Raw genomic sequence first — 5,515 nt, 5'->3', positions numbered from 1 at the left:
GGTCGCAGACGCCCGGCCCTGCCTTGCCCGGACAGGAAGTGGGCCCAGGTTTCCCACTCCTCGGCGCCCGCTTCTTCCTCCGCGGGAAGGGAAGGGCCGGGGAGGCCGCGGGCCCGCCGAGGGGTGGCCAGGCAGCCGGATATTCCCGGGGTTGCAGGCTGTGGCCCTGGGGCGCTGAGAGTAGGCCAAGTTCGGTGCTGGGAGGGAAGCAGCAGGCCGGCCTTCTCACTGTCCGGAGCGCCCTGCACGGATGAAAAATGAATGGACGGTTAATCAAGTATTTATCGGGAGCTGGCAGTGGACTAGGCATGGGTCAGATTGCTGGGATCATGCAACAAACAAAAAAGACCCTGCCTGGGGGAACCTGCGTTCCAGATGCGAGCAGTGGGTGGATTGGTGCATTTTTGCTCTCTCGAGACCCTTGCGTTAGTGTAAATTAGTTTTACACGTCGTATCCAAAGTCTGCCTTCAATATTAATTGATCTGAAGAAGTGAAAGAATAAACACTGAAGAAGGAAAATAATTTTCCTATTGAAAGTTTCTGTTTAATATTACGTTTTAAAAAATACTCCAGGAAAGGACAAAAGGTATTTTTAATAAATTAATTTATATCGGCAAATATTGGACTTATTCCCACCGATAGTAAAGGAGTCATTTTTTAGGCGTACAAAAATACAAAATGAACAAAGAATTATTAAATTCCTATTCACTCTTTGATTAAGTCCATAGTTATTTCACTTCCAAGTAAATGCAACTTCTTAAAAATGACAGTGTATAAAAAGATGGCGACAACTTAAGGGCGTTCTTAGATAAATTTTAGATCCTAAGTTTCTTGACCCTTCAGTGTTTAACATACTGTCTTTGGTCTTTAATTCCTTTAACTTAAGAAAATGGGAAAAAAAAGGTAAATGGAAAAAAAAGAGAGAGTGATGCCTATATTGGACTAAACCTCATTTAACTTCCAGACTGACCTTCCTTAAAGTTGAATCTTAGTATTATGAGGGATAGAAAGATCAAGAACTCTGGAGCATCTCAATTTCCCATCTGTGAAAGGTGTTGCAACTAATCTTAAATGAATCAGGAAGCTTTTGCTAGAAATAAATGATAAAAAGATTTATTCAAAGTCTTAGGGTTTGCAAATCAGAAACACAACTGAGTAGAATCCTAAGTGTTCCCAAAAAAGAAAAGCTGAGGGATCGTATAGTAAAAAGTACTTTCTTGAGAAGAATCAGTCATTCTTAGCCTTTGAAATGGTCCAACGTGGTAATCCTCTAAATGACTGGTGGTCTGGTTAATGGACCTGGACTGAGTAGTCTGGATACGTGAATATTCTTTTTTCCTCTTTCAGGGAGTAATCAGAGGGTTATCTGGAGGTTTGATGTATATCCAGGCATTGATACAGGACTGGAAAGTTCAAAAGTTCAAATTTCCAGGCTTGTTAAAACATGAATAGAATCATTTCCTCATACCTCAATCTACTTGACTTCAGTAATTTAGCAACTTGACTATAGTGACTCCATTTTATTTCTTTATTCTTTAGTGTTCAAATTTTCAAACTGCAGCTACATCTATTAGGTTGAACCCTATGACATTGATTTCTGTATAGGTCAGAATGAGAATGTCAGCATTTAAGATGGTTCGAGCTAGTAGTTCCCTAGTGTAAGTATGGGAACCATTTGTAAGGATGTTGTGGTGTGAATTTCTTGCAAAGGTGGGATGTTGTCATCCTCTTAGCATTAAGGGTTGAAGCTGAAAGTCCTGGGAGAAAAGTATTATACCTCGATATTTATACTTGAGAAACCTGAAGCAAAGGGAATGGCTTAGCCAGTGCTCATGCTGCTGACTGCCAACGCTGGGCCCTTTCACATGTGATTGAACGATTAGATATAGGGTTCTGAGATGATTCTGATAGTTTGATATTTCACTACTTTGAAACCCCATAGAGGAAGAATTAGATGCACACTTAGCCATCACAGCCATCTCTAAGTCCTAGTTTCAAAGCCATCTTCAACTCCAAATGGATCTCTTCCCAACCCCTCTCATCCGATTAGTCATGGAGCCTCTGAATTGTTACCTCAGAATCTCTCCCACGAACTCCCACCTCCACCACCTGGCCCTCACTCACTACCCAGGGATGCTCTGCCTCTAATATCATCCCCTTTAAAACATCATTCCATTAAAAATGTCAAGTGAGCACCTACTAAGTGCCAGATACTGCTAGTTACCAGAGACAGATAAGACAACCCGCGTTTTGTAGTTTTAAAATATGTCCTCAAGTTCTTTGGTATTACTCCCTTCAGGAGATGACTATCAATCCCCCAACCCCCTTGAGTGCAGGCTGGACTTAGTGGCTCACTTACAACAAATAGAATAAGTGATGGTGCAACTTCCAAGACTAGGTAATAAAAAGCACTTGGTTTTCTCCTTTCTCTCTTGTCTTGGATCACTTGCCCTGGGATAATCCAGCTGCCATGTTATAAGGATACTCAAGCAACTTTATGGTGAGGTCTACATGGCAAGGAACCAAGACCTCCTACCAAAAACCAACACTTACTTGCCAGGCTTGTGAGTGAGCCACCTTAGAAGCAGATACTCCAGCCCTGGTCAAGCCTTCAGATGACAGCAGTCCCAGCTGACCTCTTGACTGCAACCTCGTGAGAGACCCTGTGCCAGAACCAGCCAGGTAAGCCACTCCCAAATTCCTGACACACAGCAGTTAAGAGATTATAAATGTTTGCCGTTTTAAGTCATTAAACCTTGTTGTCATTTGTTATGCAGCGAGAGGTAACTAATAACCCTGCTGAAGCTTATAATCTTTTAGAGAAGACAAAGGCATCATTACAATTCACTGTGATGATGGTGAATCAAAGAAGAACTTGAAATATATATAACCTATGAGTGCTAAGAAAACCTAACTTAATTCTGTCTGAGATATAGGGAAGAGGACATTTGGGCTGGACCTTTATCTAGAAGTATTTTACCAAGAGAATGCAGAAGAGGGGTGGGAGATGAATTATGAAGACTTAAGGTAGAGCTGGATTGTAATGGATTTTGAATGTCTTGACATAAAATTATGACTTTCAATGTATACATATATCAAATTTTCACACTGTATACTTTAAAAACCTTATAATTTTAGTTTTCAATTACAACTCAATAAGCCGAAGAAAAATTTTTTTGATTGTGACTATTCTGCAAACAGTGGAAAGGAATGGGAAGTTTTAAAGCATAACCAAATTTGTCTTTAGAGACGTGCAAAGGGTTAATTAATTAGCTATGGTAACTACTACAAGGCATACAGGAGTTGGAGTAGTAAAAACTTTGGGCTAGGATGACATAAATGATGGTGGGACCATTAAAAAAATGGAACAACAAAGGAAGAACAGGCGAAGAGAGAAGAAAATGGCCTCAGCTTTGAACAAGCTGGGCTTGAGGAGTCATGGGACATTCAAATTGACACTTTGACAGGTCACTTGGAAATTGCTGGGTTGGATTGAGGAAGGGAACACCGGAATTAAAGGCATTTGTGGTTCATCTACCGTGGGACCGTTGAAGCCATAAGGTTAAGTATGTGTTCCCGGGAGAGTGTTCTGAATGAGAGGTCTACATAATCCTAGGGCACCCCAACACTGAGAAGAGAGGAGGAGGAAAAGGGAAAAGTGAGTAGAGGAAGCAGTGACATATGCATTTCACAAGGATGTGTTAAATCAGGCAGAATGAGAGTAAGACGAAGCCTCTAGATGCAGGCATCCTGGCCTTTGAGAGCCCACCCTTAATTGGACATTGGAATAGGCTTAACAGTGGGTAGAAAATGAGAATAGGAGTAAAAGCAGTCTGTTCTTTTAGAAAATTTGGTAAGAAAAAGAGAAATGGATGGTGTTTGAGGGGATATAGAGGATCTAAGGAAGGATCTTTGAATTATACTTATTTTTTGGGATTGGAGCATGTTTGGAGACAGATAAGAAACCAGAGAGAGAGAGGATTTGAAAGACTGAAATTATTAGAAATATGGGAGATCACTGATGAAACCATGGAGGAGAGTAGAAGGTGACTCCAGCAACAGGAGGAAGGAAAACTCCTGAGAGGGTGGGGCAGGAACCTAGGAGTGGGTGAATATATAGTTACATCTAGAGGTAGAGGAGATAATAACCTCTCGTGTTTATATTGCACTTTACGGTTGCCCTGTGAGGGAGGCAAGATGGTTATTACCAACTCCTTCTTATAGCTGTTCCGAGACACATGAATGACCAAGGGCCACCTAATTAGTGGGTAGCTGAACCAGAACTCAGATCAGAAGGTCAGCATGAAGTTTCCTTTGCTGGACCATATTGTACCCTTTCAGGCTTCATAAAGTATGGCACTGATGAGGTAGGCACCATCTGTCCCTCTCTGTGTCTGTGTTCCACTCACAAGGCACTCGTTCCATGTCCCTTTGCCTGAAAAGTAACCATCCTTCAAGAGAAAGAGCATGTACCTCTTCCTTCACAAAGCGGTCACCGCGTGCACACCTCTCAGGTAGCAGCAGATTTTCCTACAATCCGTGTGTTTGTCTGTGAGTTTTGCCCCATTTTGGATGGTTTGACCCTTCAGGGCAGAAATCTAGCCATTCACCATCATATTCTAACACCATCAATTGTCCCACATGGTAAGTTTTCATCAAGTGTTGGTCGAATGAATGATTGAATGAGAGATGCTGTGCCATGATTGGCATAAATGTGACCACTAGCCCCAAGAAGTGAAAAATGTATTTTCTCACATAACAAGATGGCCCCTGTTAGTTTGTTCCCAGGGATAAATGATTCGTCAAAGATTAAAGTCTTATTATCCTCCTACTTTGCCACTCTGTATTTGCTTTTGTCTTGGGCTTATCCTTCGTCGTCAGTAAGTGGCTGCAACAGCACCAGGCATTCTATGCTTCATACAAGACCCAAAATTCAGACAAGAAGAGGAGGGGCATTTTGAAGTGTGAAGAAAACTTTCCCAGAAACCCCGGAATCCCTTATGCCTCATTGGCCAAAATTGCATCACATGCCTGTTCCAAAACCAGTCATTGGCAAGGTGAGTGGACCTGACATGATTGGATTAACTTCAACAGAAAGTCATCCTCAGAGGGACTGAAGAAATTGCCAGCCTTTTCTGAAGATCCTGGCTACCCCTTACCTAAACAAAATAAAAATTCTACTGGCACAATTGCTGTAAGTATTCTCATAGGTTAATATATGTAATTAATATCTGCAAGTTCCAAATGTGGCTACTAGAAGCATATTGTAAGCTTAAATGTGAACTTGTCCTTGTGCACCAACAGCTCCCATACTCATGTTCAACACATCCTGTGATGAAACTTAATTCAGCTCTATCCTGCTAGAACTCAAGCTCCAAACACAGGGATCTTTGTTTTGTTTCTATCAGTAGTGCTTAGAACAACACCTGGAATATAGTAGGATTCAATAAATATTTATTAATTGAAAAAAAAAAAATCTGATGTGAAGGGAAAAGGGGGGGGTTGGGATGGATG

General features: G+C 41.5%; 1 long non-coding RNA gene across 9 annotated transcripts in view; it reads left to right on the top strand.

Moving 5' to 3' along the window:
• LOC107196772 overlaps positions 1-5,515 on the top strand; it is a 26,691-nt gene that overhangs the window by 2,869 nt on the left and 18,307 nt on the right. For 4 of the 9 annotated variants that reach the window (XR_003044393.1, XR_003044394.1, XR_003044395.1 and 1 more), the window contains exons 2-3: positions 2,467-2,683; positions 4,883-5,058. This is a non-coding gene — a long non-coding RNA (uncharacterized LOC107196772). Of the gene's footprint in view, positions 1-2,466; positions 2,684-3,468; positions 3,563-4,882; positions 5,059-5,515 lie in introns of all 9 variants that reach the window. The other 5 variants (XR_003044400.1, XR_003044401.1, XR_003044399.1 and 2 more) reach the window with 4 other exon arrangements.

This window comes from Pteropus alecto, unplaced genomic scaffold, assembly GCF_000325575.1.
Source record: "Pteropus alecto unplaced genomic scaffold, ASM32557v1 scaffold7, whole genome shotgun sequence".
Lineage (NCBI taxonomy): Eukaryota > Metazoa > Chordata > Mammalia > Chiroptera > Pteropodidae > Pteropus > Pteropus alecto.
The sequence above is the reverse complement of the archived record's forward strand: the minus strand, read 5'-3'. Positions and strand labels throughout refer to the sequence as shown.